Raw genomic sequence first — 17,658 nt, forward strand, 5'->3', positions numbered from 1 at the left:
CTCTAACTGTACTATTCCATTTCAAGAAACTATATATTTAAAAATGAAATGAAATATGTGTTTTTTTTACTTAATGTAACCTAAAATTTAATTGCTGTAATCTTTGTTTTGTCTTGGAACTTTTCTCCCCAGGACTCCATTGAAAATGGGTTCTTATTGGCCCAATGGACTATCCTGGTTAACCAACTGTAAATCAAAATAAATAAATAAATAAAATCTATTCCCTCTTCTATAGTCATCTAACAATGACACTTCTTGTCTTAATTGCTTTATAATTTTCTGTATTCGATATTTCCATGATGGTATTCAATTTCTCCCCTTCCTTTCTCTCACTACCCTGTGTTCTTGTGGTAGAACTTTATCAGTTATTAATTTAGCTGCATAGTAATATATCCTGTTTACTTCTGTTATATCACACAGATCTCTATGAACAGTCCTAATTACTGTATTCATTTGTTGACTTCTGATGTTTTGGGTTTTATGAACCTTCTGCAGTCTATTTCTTTCATTGATCTTGATATATCTGTCCATATCTATTAAATCAAGCAATTCTTCTCTTATCTCATTTTCTTCTAAACTGAGGGCACATCCCTTGTTTTCCAATTCCTGTGGCCATTCTATAGAAGGTTCTATAGCATCTTCCTGTGACACAGTCTCATCAATTTCATGCTGTGCCGTCCGTTGCTCTAACGTATGGGAACTCACTGGCCTATCACTCCTCAACATCGACTGCATCACAGTTTCCTGTTCCTTCCTTCCCTTTGCTGTCTAGCTTCAAGTGAACATTTATACTGGTTTCCTGTGGAAGGCTCCAAATTATCTTCATATGGCACCTGACCAATTGCTTCTTGTTCCACTGGTTTCCCCTTAATTTGGGTATCTATTACTCTATCCTGTTGTGGTGCTTTCTGAATTAGATTTTCTACACTAAATCCTTTACTTTGCAGGTACTCCATAACCTCAGTTTCTATTTCTTTAACTTCTCCATTACTAATCTCCTTTTCTACTTTTCCTCTTTGTCTTATTATATTTTGGATTGTAAAGTTTTCCATGTCTGGATTCTTTTGTCTGTATTTCTCTTCAAATATCTTTGGTGCTGCCCTTTTTGTATTGGTTAGTTTTGCTTTCTCCTTTACATAAATATTACACCATATTAAATCTCTTTTTCTTTCCCATTTCCATATTTCTTCTTCAGATGTTTCCTGATCGTCCTGTTTCTCCCTGCTTTGGGGACTCACTCCATCCCACTGTGATGTAACCCATGTAAGACCTTCTACATCAAATCCTTCACTTTGCAGGCACTCCACAACTTCAACATCTATTTTTTTAACTTCTACTTTACTGATCTTCTTTTCTACATTCCATCTTAGTGACATTATTTGTTTTTATTGTGAAATGTTCCATAACTGAATGCCTTTGCCTGTATTTCTCTTCAAATATCTTTGGGGCTGCCTTCTTTACATTAATTAATTTGGCTTTCTCCTTTGCAAAAAATATTGCACCATATCAAATCTCTCTTTCTTTCCCATGTCCATATTTCTTTTTATACTTTTCAAATATCTCTTGGTTTTGTTGTTTATATTTTCGCACTTCCTCAAATGCTTCTTTTTCCAAGCAGATCAAGATTTCTTGATCTATATACTGTTTCTCACAAATCTGTTGACATATGAAGTATACCCAATTTACCCTCAATCTGACTCGAAGTTTCTGAAGGCTACTATTGTAAGAGTTACACATGTCTTGGTACCCATAAGTATAGGGAGTTCATATGCATTCCTCTATATGATGTCTCTCTCCATATAAAGGTGGTCCTTTAGCTGTTGATCTGCTAGCTGGTGGAATATCACTCTCTGCTGGTATCACCTGGCATATGGAGCCATGTAACACACTTGGGAGACTACCAGTTGAGTTATTAGATGCCGCTGCTTCTAAAATTATTGTTTATGTGACGCTACAACTTTTAGCATCCTCTTTGCACCTGATGACTATGGGTCATGACCAGCTTTTGCTTATTTTCATTTGCATGTCATTATGCATTCATTAGACTGTTCATCTGCATTTTATTATACAATCATTTGCATACCCCTTTATCTGCACATTTTATTCTGTTGCCCTACAGCACAACATGGTTCTGTGAATCACCACATGGCTGCACTTTCTGGTTTACTGAGTAAAAACACATTGCAAATATTGTTTACAGGCTATTATACCATAAAAGATTTTTGTTAGTAAAAAATGAGTACTCTGATTGGATAGACCAATAAAGATACTTATTATAAATCCAAAGTTACTCACAGGAAAAAAATTGATAACCATGCTGAAAAAATATCCCTATGATACAGCTACTGAACTCAAATCCCACCTGCACATTTTTTATATGAATGTTGCTACGAATGCAAGCCACCAAATAAAAGTCCAGGCAGCAAAGCACTCTGTAGATGGCAAACTCTGAAAATCTAAATGGAAAAGAAAAACTAGACCAAGCATCTGCAATATCAAGGATCATTGCAAGCAAAACACTCAGATGCTGAACTGACAAACTATGGGAAAATTGGTGATACTCTGCAAACTTTTAAAAAGAAGCACTTCATTGTTTTTATTCACAAGAGCTTCTTAAGAATGAAAGCATTTCACATTAACACTTTACAGATTTTTCAGCATTTTTTCCTTAGACAATTATCTCTTATATTTTTAATTAACACATGTACAAGAAGCATGAACTAAATAGGAATCCGTACATACATGCTGAACACATGTGCAGCACATGCTTTACAATCTCAATCAAGAAAGAAATTGCTGAAGAACATTAAAGTCTGTTCATACAATGGCATTATTTATAAAAAACGTAATCAATTTCTTTTTTTAAATAATGTCATTGTATAATAGCAATAATCCATTTTTTTGTATGGGTATTACATGATTTACTCATGGTCATCTTTGTTTAATCACTCGAGCTTCACACTTGTGATCAAACCACACAAACCACGGGTAAATCCTGTGGTACCCTCACCTAGTCTTGGATTATTACTAAATGATTATCCTCATATTACTGTATTCCAGCATACTCAAAAAGTGTGGTGATGTTAGTCTCGGTAAACTAGTTATCTTAATGAATAATCCTATTTTTTCATGCTCTTAGATACTAAACCTTTGATTGGTTATTATGTTAATCTGAGGTGCGCAAAGCTATGACAGTAATAATTGATTACTTAATCTGTAACCAGTAAATCATGGCTAATTCTATATCCAGTAAATTATATTAACAAAAATTAAAGACCAGAAAGCAAATTATGACAAAAGTTTGTGACTGTCTAATCATTCATTACAGAACATGTGACAATAACAACACAGAAGTCTAAAATATACACACAAATGAAACAGATGCATTATCCAGCAGTCATTTCAAACATTTCTTTTCTTCTTACATTGTCTTGCCTCAACTTCGTGGAATTCAGTATATTCAAATTTGCTGCATAAGTAACAACCTTCGGAATATGGGATAATTGGTCACAAAACTCTGGAAAAGTACAGGCATCTTTTCTGATACAAAGGTGCAAGTCAATGTCTGTTCTTCCTTTTTGCTTTTAATCTTTATTGAAACAGAAATCACAAAGTCTGCTTTCATCATTTCCTTTTTCAAGTTTATAACATGAAACAGTAATAAGAAAAAAAATGAAATTCTATTGTTCTTTCAGCTTTGTGAGTAGTAATACATGTAAAAAGTGTTCCTGACTTTTTACATGCGTTCTTCATTATTTTATTGCTTTGACCCATTTTTCTGACTTTTGACTTCAAGATCTATTATCTTAAGATAAATATCCAAATTCTGGCATTACAGTAGCTATATAAAAGTAAAATCTTGTCTTAAATTGAAACTATTTTATGGAAGGAATACATTATTGTGGTGTGAAAAGTATACCACTTCAAGTATTATATATGTGTGTTGCAGAGCAGACAACTGAGTTATGTTATTTCATTTTATTTTATTCATTTGTTAGCCAAATAAACCCATCAATACAACTGACTTTTTTTACAGTGATCTAGGACAATGGACTGACAAAGTAATTTATCAGAGGCACACAGCAGGTAAAAAGAAAATGAAAGAATCAAACCTAGGATAACAGGAAAAACTGTATTAGCAGTTCCTATCCTTAGCCTTCTACACTAGATTCCAGGATAAACTAGAGCAATCTATGAATATTTTGAGGGTGAGGGTGAGGGCTATACTCAAGTTTAACATTAAACATAACTCTCGGTATTAGAATGACTTAGGGAAGGATCTGTTCTTGTAAAGAGTTTTGCTGTACTGTACATCTTATAACATTAAAATATTAAAAAACAGTGAGTAATGCAGTCTTTATTATATAGCAAGCTGGTATGTTCTATTATTTTCTTAAAATGTACAATGATACAAATTATCTTATTATTTTAGCATTCAAAATGAGTTATGCTGACATCAGTTCTTAGAAGAGATCTTCCCTGCTGAAAATGTTGGGTCTATATCATTTCATCGAATATGTGAATATCGAACGCTCACATGAGTGAATATTCACGTACTCAAAGTTTATGAATTTTTTTTTTTTGTGGTACAGTGAAGATCAGGATTTTTGCCCTTTCCTCACTGTAGTGTGAACTCCGAGTAAAAATATATATTTAGCAGGGGATGTGGGGGGCACAGCCCCCCACAATACAGTTTTCCAGTACATGAATATTCGCTCATGTGAGCGTTAGATATTCATGTATTCAATGAAGGGATATAGACAAGAAATGTTAATTTGTTTTCAACTCATGGAGTTTTGAGCCTTACTTTTTACGTTCTATCTCTTATTCTGTATAACAGTAGTAGTGGCACAGAAAATATGCATGCATTCTGCCATTCCCTGATTCATTGTATTTCCAATATGATGAAGATACTTGTGTCACTAGAGTTATTTTAATGACTCTCAGTAAAATCAGAGCTACATTTAAAAGTAATTATATATTTACTTCCTCTGATTGCTTTATACAGTAAATTGTCAGGGCTGATTTCCTTAATGTTTTATGTAGCAAAGTAGTGAGACAGATTAGCAAACTGCATACTGCACTATTCAAGTTCAGTCTGTACCACTTACAACTTACACATCACCAAACTGCATACTGCACTATTCAAGCTCATCCTGAACCACGTACAACTCACACATTACCAAACTGCGTACTGCACTATTCAAGTTTAATCTGTACCACTTACAACTTACACATTACCAAACTGCGTACTGCACTAATCAAGTTCAATCTGTACCACTTACAACTTACACATTACCAAACTGCATACTGCACTATTCTAGTTCAGTCTGTACCACCTACAACTTACACATCACAAAACTGCGTACAGCACTATTCAAGTTCAGTCTGTACCACTTACAACTTACACATTATCAAACTGTGTACTGCACTATTCATTTTCAGACAGTAACACTTACAACTTACAAATTACCAAACTGCATACTGCACTATTCTTATTCAGTCTGTACCACTTACAACTTACACATTACCAAACTGTGTACTGCACTATTCATGTTCAGTCTGTACCACTTACAACTTACACATTACCAAACTGTATACTGCACTATTCAAGTTCAATCTGTACCACTTACAACTTACACATCACCAAACTGCGTACTGCACTATTCAAGTTCAGTCTGTACCACTTACAACTTACAACTTACCAACCTGCATACTGCACTATTCAAGTTTAATCTGTACCACTTAGAACTTACACATTACCAAACTGCATACTGCACTATTCAAGTTCAGTCCGTACCACTTACAACTTACGCATTACCAAGCTGCGTACTGCACTATTCAAGTTCAGTCTGTACCACTTACAACTTACACATTACCAAACTGCGTACTGTGCTATTCAAGTTCAGTCTGTACCACTTACAACTTACACATTACCAAACTGTGTACTGCACTATTCAAGTTCAGTCTGTACCACTTACAAATTACACATTACCAAACTGCGTACTGCACTATTCAAGTTCAGTCTGTACCACTTACAACTTACACATTACCAAACTGCGTACTGGACTATTCAAGTTCAGTCTGTACCACTTACAACTTACACATTACCAAACTGCGTGTTGCACTTTTCAAGTTCAGTCTGTACCACTTACAAGTTACACATTACCAAACTGCATACTGCACTATTCAAGTTCAGTCTGCACCGCTTACAACTGACACATTACCAAACTGCGTACTTCACTATTCAAGTTTAATCTGTACCACTTACAACTTACACATTACCAAACTGCGTACTGCACTATTCAAGTTCAGTCTGTACCACTTACAAGTTACACATTACCAAACTGCATACTGCACTATTCAAGTTCAGTCTGTACCACTTACAACTTACACATTACCAAACTGTGTACTGCACTATTCAAGTTTAATCTGTACCACTTACAAGTTACAAACCAAGCCAAAAAGAACGCAGAGTCACAAAATTCCACAAATAAAGCAGCAAATAGGCCAGGAACAACTATCCAGAAGAGCCAACTTCTCGATAAGGACAACCACAGAAAAAAGAAACACCTCCAACAACGAACTCCACTTGCACCTTTTATTTAAACGCCACAGAAATGTTAAAACGTTTTCGTCGACCATGCAACTTCATCAGATGAAAACAATCAATGTGTCCCTGCTATTTATACACAGATGATTGATAAATTGATGTAATAATTGAATAATTAGCCAAAAAACTTGCTTTTTGAAAAAAAAACACTGCTTAATACTGGTTTTTACTATCAGATGAATGTGAAAAATGTATTTAAAACAGTGTGCTGTATCTTGTACTAAAAACCAAGAACCCATGTTTACAATATAAATCACAAATGATATAAATATATAATACCAAAAATTGTATTAAATCACAATAGGTAGAAAAATGTTACATTCATATCTTAAATGCAAATGTTACACCATCTTACAATAAAGAATTAAAAATATATAAAATTAAATGATATGTAAAATTGATGAATATAGGTATACATTACTATAAATGAATCCTGTAAAAATTCACATTAAATACCCATTAAAAATCAAAATGTTTAAAAATTATTAAAAAATTAAGTTGTTTTAAATACATAGACCTGATCGAAGTATGTCAAATCCTACAACTGGTCTGCCCTTAGTTTTAAATAGGGCATAATAGAAATAGAATCTTTCAGGCCTGGATATTTGTTGGCTTGCAACAAAATCTGCCAGTGCGTTTCCCTATGGGAAAGACGTGCTGCCCAATGGCCTCCCCCCCTAATACATTTAGTAACTGCTTCCAGCACAAAAAACTTAAAAAATGCAGACTCACATACAACTACATGTCTGTAAAGTGCATTGGTAGTGCATTGTTTCTGTATTTCGTAAAGATGCTCGTAAATACGTCTTCTTAGTTGCCTTTCTGTCTTACCGACATAGAATGCTTGGCAACATGTACAGATAACCAAGTAAACTATGCCAGTAGAATTACAATTGTAAAAATGATGGGAACAAATCCTCCTATTCCTGCTCTCCAGATAAATATATTCCTGGTTTATAACATGTTTACACTGGGAACACCTGTCACAGCGGAACGTACCTTTCCTATGCTGGTCAATAGTACTATGGTTGGTATTCTGTTCCAATATCCTCTTGATGTTGAGACCCCTTCTATATACAAACTTGCAGGTCAGGTCTTTTAAATTATTCAAATCGGTAAAATCCACAAAGGATTTTAATTCCTTTTGAATAATATCTCTAATGTCCCCCACATCCAGGCTGTGTTCTGTAACAAAAACCTGGTTAGAACCAAATGGGGTAAGAGAACTATTGGTAGAGTCTACGTTGTTCACTATTTTTTTCATACCTAAAATGGGACTAAATCTGGAACCCCTGGCTGACTGAACCTCTTCCCGTACTGAATTGATCAGTGCAATAGGGTATCCCTTGGCTAAAAAGAGGGACGTAAGCTTATCGCCCTCTTTTTGAAACTTAAATTCATCCGAAGTCATAAGGGAAACCCTAACAAATTGACCCATGAGTATGGACCTCTTCTGAAAATTAGGGTGCGAACTGTTGTAGTGTAGGTAACTGTTAGAAAAGCTCAGTTTCCTGTATACACATGAACTGAAGCCATCAACTTCCTTAATCAAGGTGACATCTAAGTAATTGACCTGGTCTGTTGATATATTGTATGTGAACTGTAAAAAAGTTGTTGTAGAATGTAAGTAGGTGACAAAATCATCAATACACTGCCTCGGACCTGTCCAGAAGATACATATGTCGTCCAAAAACCTGGTGTAATGTATCCAATATTTAGAAAATTCACAATTAAGGATGAATTTGTTCTCCCATACTGCCAAAATCATATCGGCATAAGTGGGAGCACAATTTGCTCCCATGGAGACACCCGATATCTGCTGGTAATATTCTCCACAAAAGTAGATGTAGTTGTTGTTCAGGACCAAATCCAGTAGTTCCAAAATCAAATGGACGTCGTTGTTAGTAACCCCCTTACACTCCCAGAGGGACTCCTCCATCCATTTCAGACCTATCGTGTGTGGAATCACAGAAAACAGATCCACCACGTCAATGGTGACAAAAATTAGGTCGGACCTGTGTAGATCATTGGTTATGCCCCGTAAAAATTGCCAAGAATCCTTGAGTAACTGGTCCTGTCTCCCCCATAGCTGTTTCAATTTCCAATCCAAAAATTTGGAAAGGTTGTGAGTTTTGGAACCCTGAGCAGCTACTATGGGTCTAAGGGGGGGATCATGCATATTTTTATGAATCTTGGGCACACCAAAAACAGTGGGTATTCTGGGGTGGGGGTTGTCCAGATATGAATAGAGTTCAAATTCAATAATTTCTTGGTCCAAGAGGTCTTTAACAGCCAGGTCAATTTTTTTATATGAGATGTGCACCTTATTAAGTGAAGCGGTAGTATATTTTTTTGGTGCCCTGTAATAAACTGTACATTTTGGCTTCATACAGTATTTGATCCATAATGACAGTACCGCCACCTTTGTCAGGTTCCATAACTCTCACCGACGGGTCATTACTTAGTTCGGTCAGCAGAGAATTTTCAGCCTGGTTGAGATTAGAAACAGGTTGGGTCTTCCTCTTACTACCATGTATCTGTTGCTCAATCCTGTTTTCCAAGTTTTTTAATTGTAAGTGTAATGGGGGATTATAAGTGCTTGATTTCCTAAGCATAAGACCCTGCCCCATATTGGTAGACCCAAACAGGTTCTGTAGATTCAATTTACGTATAAAAAGTTTTACGTCCAGAATAGTATTAACTAGATCACTACCCTTGCTGGGGACAAATTTAAAGCCCTTAGTAAACAGGGAAAACCATGTCTCAGTAATAACAGCGTTACTGTAGTTGTATATATGATAACCATTCAAAGTATGCATAGAATAATCACCAATACCAGTAACCTCAATAAGCCCTGAATTTACCATTCCTGCTTGTTGTTCCTCCTCCACCCTCTGGTTTGCACCCCTCCCACCTGGCGGGGGGGTCGAGGTCCCAAAAAATGTTGATCCATCTGTTGGTTGTATGATTGTTTGCAGAGACGCTCTGATCTCCTGGGCAGAAAATCATCAGTTGCCTCATCAACAGAATGGAAAGGTGGGGGGGGGAGAAGAAAAAGACTCTTGAACAGAGGACTGGAGTTCATGGGCACCTGTAAAATCCCTTGGGGCCTGTGGAGGTAGAAACCCACCCCTAACCTGGGGTGGATTAGGGTATTGTCTACCATCCTGATATTCCTTAATGTCTCTGTGCAACTTCCTGTATTTACGCTTCATTACAATATTACATTGTTTGTCTACTTGTTTTCTTAAATCATAATATTTTTGCTTCTCAACATCAATAGTAAACATCAAGTCAGAAGTTACATTTTCATTTAACTTAGTAATGTCCTTTTGTAAACTGTTAATTTCAATGTCATTTTTCTTAATAATGACTTTAACAATGCCAAACCTGCATTCAACAAACACTTGAATCAAGTCAATATGAAATTCACTCCCAGATACAACATGGTTAGGATATTTATGGACCCTTAGTCCTTTAGGGACAATACGTTTTTGAAGACATTCTTTTAAATACAGATTATCAAGTTTGAGAATTTTATACCTGTATAAAGCATGTTCAAGTTTCTGCATGCTGTCAGAAAAAGAAGAAGTCCCCTCCACATTGCTATCGTTGTGCTCAGTAAACTGGAAAATGGGTTTACGGTTCACCCATTCATTGAAAGTAGAAGCAGGAGGTATAACAAGCCCCTGATCTTTAGGGCTAAAAGCATTGGAAGCTGCCTCGCCAGAGTCCCGAAGCAACGCTGGAGTGTTTAGAAAATTACTGGTTTACGTACCATCTGGTGTACAAGTTACACATTACCAAACTGCATACTGCACTATTCAAGTTCAGTCTGTACCACTTACAACTTACACATTACCAAACTGTGTACTGCACTATTCAAGTTTAATCTGTACCACTTACAAGTTACACATTACCAAACTGTGTACTGCACTATTCAAGTTCAGTCTGTACCACTTACAACTTACACATTACCAAACTGTGTACTGCACTATTCAAGTTTAATCTGTACCACTTACAAGTTACACATTACCAAACTGTGTACTGCACTATTCAAGTTCAGTCTGTACCACTTACAACTTACACATTACCAAACTGCATACTGCACTATTCAAGTTTAATCTGTACCACTTACAAGTTACACATTACCAAACTGCATACTGCACCATTCAAGTTCAGTCTGTACCACTTGCAACTTACACATTACCAAACTGTGTACTGCGCTATTCAAGTTCAGTCTGTTCCACTTACAACTTACACATTACCAAAGTGCGTACTGCACTATTCAAGTTTAATCTGTTCCACTTACAACTTACACATTACCAAACTGCGTACTGCACTATTCAAGTTTAATCTGTACCACTTACAAGTTACACATTATCAAACTGTGTACTGCACTATTCAAGTTCAGTCTGTACCACTTACAACTTACAAATTTCCAAACTGTGTACTGCACTATTCAAGTTCAGTCTGTACCACTTACAACTTACACATTACCCAACTGCGTACTGCACTATTCAAGTTTAATCTGTACCACTTACAACTTATCTGAATAGACTTTTTTTAGTCTTTCAGCTACAAGTTTGTTTTTACCACTTGCCCAAAAGATTTTCTTTTCAGTTCTGCAATTGTTTTTATGGGATTGCATTGATTGTTTAAACATCAGCAATGACAAGGTAACTCTGAAATTTGTTTTTGGGAACAGTAAGGATGCTCTGCCAATTTACATTAATTTTGCACAGTAAACATAGCCTTAATCTTAGCCCTGTTATGTTTTCTTAAACAGTAAAATGCAACAGACCAGTGAAACTTTATTCTACAATAACCATAGCCTCCCTAAAGAAATAAACACATTACAAATTTTCAGTATTATTAAAATATAAAAGATATTGCTTTATTAGATAGTATAAATCTTTGTTTATATTTTCCTGACCATTAGATTTTTTTTTTTCATTCTACGCAGTTAAATATCACTAATGCTAGGTGTACAGCAATCTATATATTTCAAAACATATTAATCATACAATAGGAAAGGGGGAAAAGTATCTTAGAAACTTGCTAGACAATTATGCATTACAATACAATACAATAAGTTATACTCAAGCTTCTACTTAAACAATCTGTCAGACTATAAACTATATATTACTATATAAATTATCAGCCAATGTTTTGAAGCTAAATACATTGAAATTTAAATTGACATGATTAGGTAGCCTGGTCCAGTCAGCCACAAATAATTCTAAGACCAGGAAGTAACACTCTATTATTTTCTTTTAAAAATGCAATAAAAGTTAATTTCATAGCCATTGTCGGATTATTATTATTATTATTATTATTATTATTATTATTATTATTATTATTATTATTATTATTATCATTTAATACTAAGCATTCCCATGGAAACAAATTTCATGTAGCTTTGTACACTTACATCAATAGACCACTTTTTTCTGTGTTTGACAGTGTGTAGTCTAAGATGAAATATTTTCTCATAAGTTAATTGCATCATGCCTCAAATCATTCTAGTATATTTTAATTTAAAAATTTTGGGTGTATTTGGACTTTTTATGCGGAAACTACAAAAACGGTACCAAATAGAATTGGATATCTCCCTGCTCCAGTCATTTAAAGAATTGGGTCAAAATGCATCATGCTCTTCATTCTTGAATGTTGCCTAGTGGTTACAACTGCAGTCTCTTTTTCTAACTGTAATTGCTTACAAGTGGCTTTAACAAAGTGGGACATTTAAGGTTCAATTCCTCAGATGGGAAACTTAACAAAAGTAGGCCTGCTCACTTCCTTCCTTCCTCCCTCCCTGAGAATGAAAATTGCACCTGCTACCTAGATCTTCAATATGTTACAAAATAACTTCTGCTCATACTTTTAGTCCTTTTGAGGATACAAATATTCTCCCACTCAGCTTATAGTTCATATTTCTACTTATGATTTCTAGGTTTAATGCTAACATAATTATCTTTAGAAACTTTCACTTAAGCCTTCCCCTTCTGGTCCCTAAAATTATACATTAATTACTAGTTAAGACTAGAACATTATTTCACTAAATCAGATTTATGATAGACTCTTTACAAACAATCCTGATTTTCCCATGTTATAGTATTTGATATTATGTTACATTTTTTATCATGCTTTACTATGTTATATATGAGACATATGGCTCTGTATTGCTGTTGAAAGGCTAGATTTGTAGCAATCATCTCTGTACATTTGTTGACTTTGCATCACCTGTGTCTCAGAAGCACAACCCAATATGCAAATCCAGCCTGCTGAGTTTATCTTCTCAAGGATTTAACTGCTGACAAAATGTTAGGCAAGCCACTGACTCCCTAAACAAAAACAAAACGAAAATAAAAAATCCAAAAGACAAAGGACTCACTGCAGACACATACATAAAAAGTGCAGCAATATTGATTTCATATGGAAAACAGTGATAGTGGAGTTTAGCTTCAGGGAGTTTATCTTAATGAGTGAAGTCCTTGGTCAGCAGGGCCTCAAGGATGTGTAGAATCTGTTCATGCTACTTTTACTTGACTGCTTTGTTTTGTTTTCTGTAAGAGGTCATATCTAAAATAATTACCCCTGTATTATAAAGGAACTGATTGCCCAGATGTGAAATGGACTTTTCATATGCATAATGCAGCAAATTCAATAGAATGCTGTATTAATACATTCCATAATTCATCTTCTGCTATATAATTTCTGTAGAATGAGTCCAAGTAAAGGAGAAACAATAACAGGAAATTAAATTTGATAGTCTATACTGTCTCAAATACTATGTTGTTGTCGTTGTTGTGTCTTTCGGCTTTTCCCGGTTAGGGGTCACCACAGCGGAACTCCGGTCCGCTAATGATTGGTAGTTGATTTTTACATGCAGAGTTACCAGCCCTGATGCACAACCTTCAATGAAGATACGCCCATTCATGCATGTCTCCATGCAGAAGACGCTCTAGACGTCTGACTGTGAGGCGACAACGCTACCGCAGCACCACCACCGCATACAATAATAATAATAATAATAATAATAATAATAATAATAATAATAATAAATAATTAAATAAAGAAAAAGAAAAAAAAGAAAATAAGAGAAAATAAAACAGACTCAGAAAACATTTCTGAAGCATGTTAAGTGGATTTGTTGATTTGGGCAACAAAGTGCCACAGGCAATATGGGTGCAATTCAGAAAAACTAGCTATATGATGTGGATAAGACAAATAATGTGAGTGGCCGAGTTATATGCTGACAGACTGCTGCACATGATAATGAGGTGAATCAAGATGGCACAGTGATACAGTAACATTTAAATTCTGTACACTAGTGCTGTGCTAACCTTAGATTTGAAACTTGTCAAGATGCCTGTGCTCAGACTGAATGCATCATGTAAATATGCTTGAGGTTGCCACAATCATTGTAAATGTGCATCTGCAGAAAGCTCTAATTGTAGTGGCTATGTTGCTGTTGAGTGATGTCACCCCTAGAACTCCTGGGTCATCCATTCACACTTAACATTTCATATTCTCAATGACACTGACATAGTGAACTGGTACTACATGTATAGGGACTCTGTGCAGGAAATCTTGGATATGTGTTGGGTTCATTGCAGTCCCATGGCAGTCATAGATTTATAGGTTCACAGGTAGGTACTAGGCTGTTGGCCCTAGGGCATATATACACCTAGCCAAATGGTACCCTGGCTTTTGCCACCCAAGAAAATTATTTTCCTGTGTCCCTGTCAAGCAGAACCTCAGAAGTGATCCCTAAGGTGAATTTCCTATCTCCCATCCAATCATCAAGATTTTTCTTGAAGAGTGCTAATGAGGAGCTTTGTTTGATATAGATAGGTAGTTTGTTCCAGAGTATGGGAAGTCTTTGGGACAGAAATCTATCCCTCCAGCATGTTCTGTTTATTGTGGTGACAAGGTTTAGGTCCCTAGAGCATGTAGCTCGGAGGGATTGGGATTTCTTTAAGTGTAGCATGTCCAACAGCTCTGGGTTTGACATAGCTTTGTATGTTAGGCAGAGATTGCCTCTGAGTAGGTGATATGTAACAAAGTAAAGCTGGAGGTTTTTTTAGACGGTTTGTGTAGGACATCTGTTTGAGGTCAGTAATCCTCTTTGTGAGGTATTTCTGCGGCCTTTCCAGTTGTTGTAGATGTCTTGTGAGGTACATACCAAAAGGGGCATTGGACTCTATAATGGGTCTAATGAGTGATGAGTAGAGGGGAACAATGACCTCTTTTTTTCTGGATGAGAAACCTTTTGTGATGAGGTGTGCCACATAGAATGATTTCCTGACTACTGTGGTGATGTGATTATCAAAGGAGAGACTACTGTCCACCTGTGTCCCAAGGTCTCTTATCACACTTTCGGTGTTAAGTAAACTACCGCCTATGTGGTAGTTCATGGGTACAGAGTTTTTACCAAAAGGGATGACAATGCACTTTTTGGCATTGAGCTTGAGGCCATGGCTTTGGCACCAGACATCTGTCTCAGTGAGGCCCATTTGTAGGATGTCCACATTGTTAGGAGTTTTGATTATGGCTCCTAGTTTGCAGTCATCTGCGAACTTTGTTAGCCAAAGACCTTCTGTGTTAACCTGTACTTCAGAGAAGTAGATACCAAACAGGAGAGGACCCAGGACTGAACCCTGTGGTACTCCACTTGTCAGTGGTCTGAAGTTAGATTTAGAGTCTGCTACTTTCACAGTGTGGGTTCTGTCAGTGAGCCATTTGGCAACCCATCTTGTGACATTGGGATTTATACCTAGTTTAGTGAGTTTATCTATAATTCCAGAGTGGGTGATGGTGTCAAAAGCCTTGGCGAGATCTGGATAGGCTGTGTGAACTACCTTACCCTCATCTACGGCTTTGGTGACCACTTCAAAGAAGTCTTTCGGGTTTAGGAGGCATGATCTGCCTTTTACAAACCTGAACTGGGTAGGGTCCAGAGTTTGGAGATTGCCAATGTCATTGTTTATAAGTTCCATGATGATACGTTCCATAGCCTTGCAGACCAGGCTCATCAGACTAATGGGGCGGTTGTTCCTGGGGTCCATGGTGGCTCCCACTTTTTGGAGTGGGATAACCGTTGCTGTGTGCCATTCAGTGAGCACAAAGCCTGAGGTGAGGCTATGATTTACATTTCAAAATAAATGCACTGTGAGGATAAACTGGGCAGAAGAAGTTCAGTGCAAAAAACATTTCGAATTGATTGCACTTTGTAACTAAACAGTACACAGCCCACTGAAACTTTCTGAAAATGGCTATACTTTGCTAAATAACTCTGTACAGTGCAAGAAACACTCTGTAATGGGTGCACTCTGTGAATAGACACACCTAGCACAAGAAACTTTTCAAAATGGCTGCATTTTGACTGCACTTTACAAAATAGTTGCACTTTGCACACAAACAAAACTATTCAGAATAAATGCAAAGTAATAAGCATATACTGTAAGAACTTTTTTACACTTTGAATAACTCTAGTTATGCCTTATATAGCTTCAATCAATGCAAAACAGTAGTTTATGCCAAAACACAGTAATTTGCCAAATAAAACATGCAGTTGCCTTGCTTTATTTATACTTAATGCACCCTTTTTGCTCTTTATTATATTTGTTGGGCTTGTTTAATCTCTTTTCATGCCCATTGTACTTTTCTTCTGCTCAGTTTACTCTAAACATGCTTGTTTTACTTTAAATATGCTCGTTTTGTAATTCTGAGGTAATTTCAAACCCCTTATGTGCTTTTCTGATAATCATTTTATCCACTATCTTAATTTCAAACATTTAATTTACTTAATAAACTTTTTGTGCCTCATTTACTTAATAATGCGTTATGTGCCCTTGTAATGCTCTGTTTTATCTTTTTAATAAATAAATTGTTCTTGCAAGTTTTCATCACCTTTAGTTTGTTTATGGCCATTTTTTTGTACTCGGTTCACTTAGTTTACCTTCATTGTTAACTCTGCACCTTTTAGCTCTGAAAAGCAGTCTCTGGAATCCTGGTTCTGACACCATGTCACTCGTCTGGTCAGTATAAAGCAGACAAACATCTGTGGGTTCTGTTCAAACAGCTTTATTATGTACAAACACATCAGGATTGAAGCTTAATAACTTTAACTTAGATAAACTTATAAACAAACTAGCTATCACACTCATACTTGTTCACCCTCTGGGTGCACTCTCAAATGGCACTGAAACTAGCACATGCTTGCAATTTATATGCACATTCTGTCCTTGGAAATGCTTCTTAAAGGTACAACACACACTATTCTATACCATTGGTCATGCAAATGAGTTGAGCACAGCTGTGTGGCACCATACAAATGTCAAATAAGGTAGTGTTAATGATCTTAGTCTAACTGTTTCCATGGCACAGTATATTCATGAAGTTATTTATATAGTGCTATTCAGCCTGTTTGCAGGGAGTCTGCCTCCAATCACTCGCATGTCTCTATTCATTTACATAAGGCAGTGATTGCTCATAGGCTCATGCTCCATGGGTGTAACATCTATAACTCCTGATAAGTGTCATTTAATTTCTTAGGTACAGCTGCCTCATTCACCCCAGGATGTATGATCAAAAGCAGCAGCTAGTCACTTCCATCCCACCAAGTGAATTCCTTTAAGCACCTTAGCTGGTGCCTGGGCTATAGTCTGGAGTTTATCTCTATATGGCATCAAGCCGGCTGACCCCCTCTATTGTACAGGAAGGATAAGGTAATTGGGCTGTAGCATTCAAACCCAGCACTAAGCATTGCTGTCTATTCATATATGGACCTTATTCTTGTCATACAGCTAGCCTCCCTCTTAAGTTGTTCTCATTCGCCTACTATCCCAAACCCTTTTCATTTGTTTTCTGCTATATTCAGTCACTATATATCCTAACACTCTCTACTGCTTATGTGCTTTCTGTCACTGCAAGTAATACTTCTGAAGCTGCTTCACCAAACTTTCTGTCCTAGCCTCTATCTACCATTTCCACTAACCTGCCTGCCACCAAATATTTGCCTCATAAGAAACATCATC

This window comes from Protopterus annectens, chromosome 6.part0, assembly GCF_019279795.1.
Source record: "Protopterus annectens isolate FY-2018-M chromosome 6.part0, PAN1.0, whole genome shotgun sequence".
Lineage (NCBI taxonomy): Eukaryota > Metazoa > Chordata > Ceratodontiformes > Protopteridae > Protopterus > Protopterus annectens.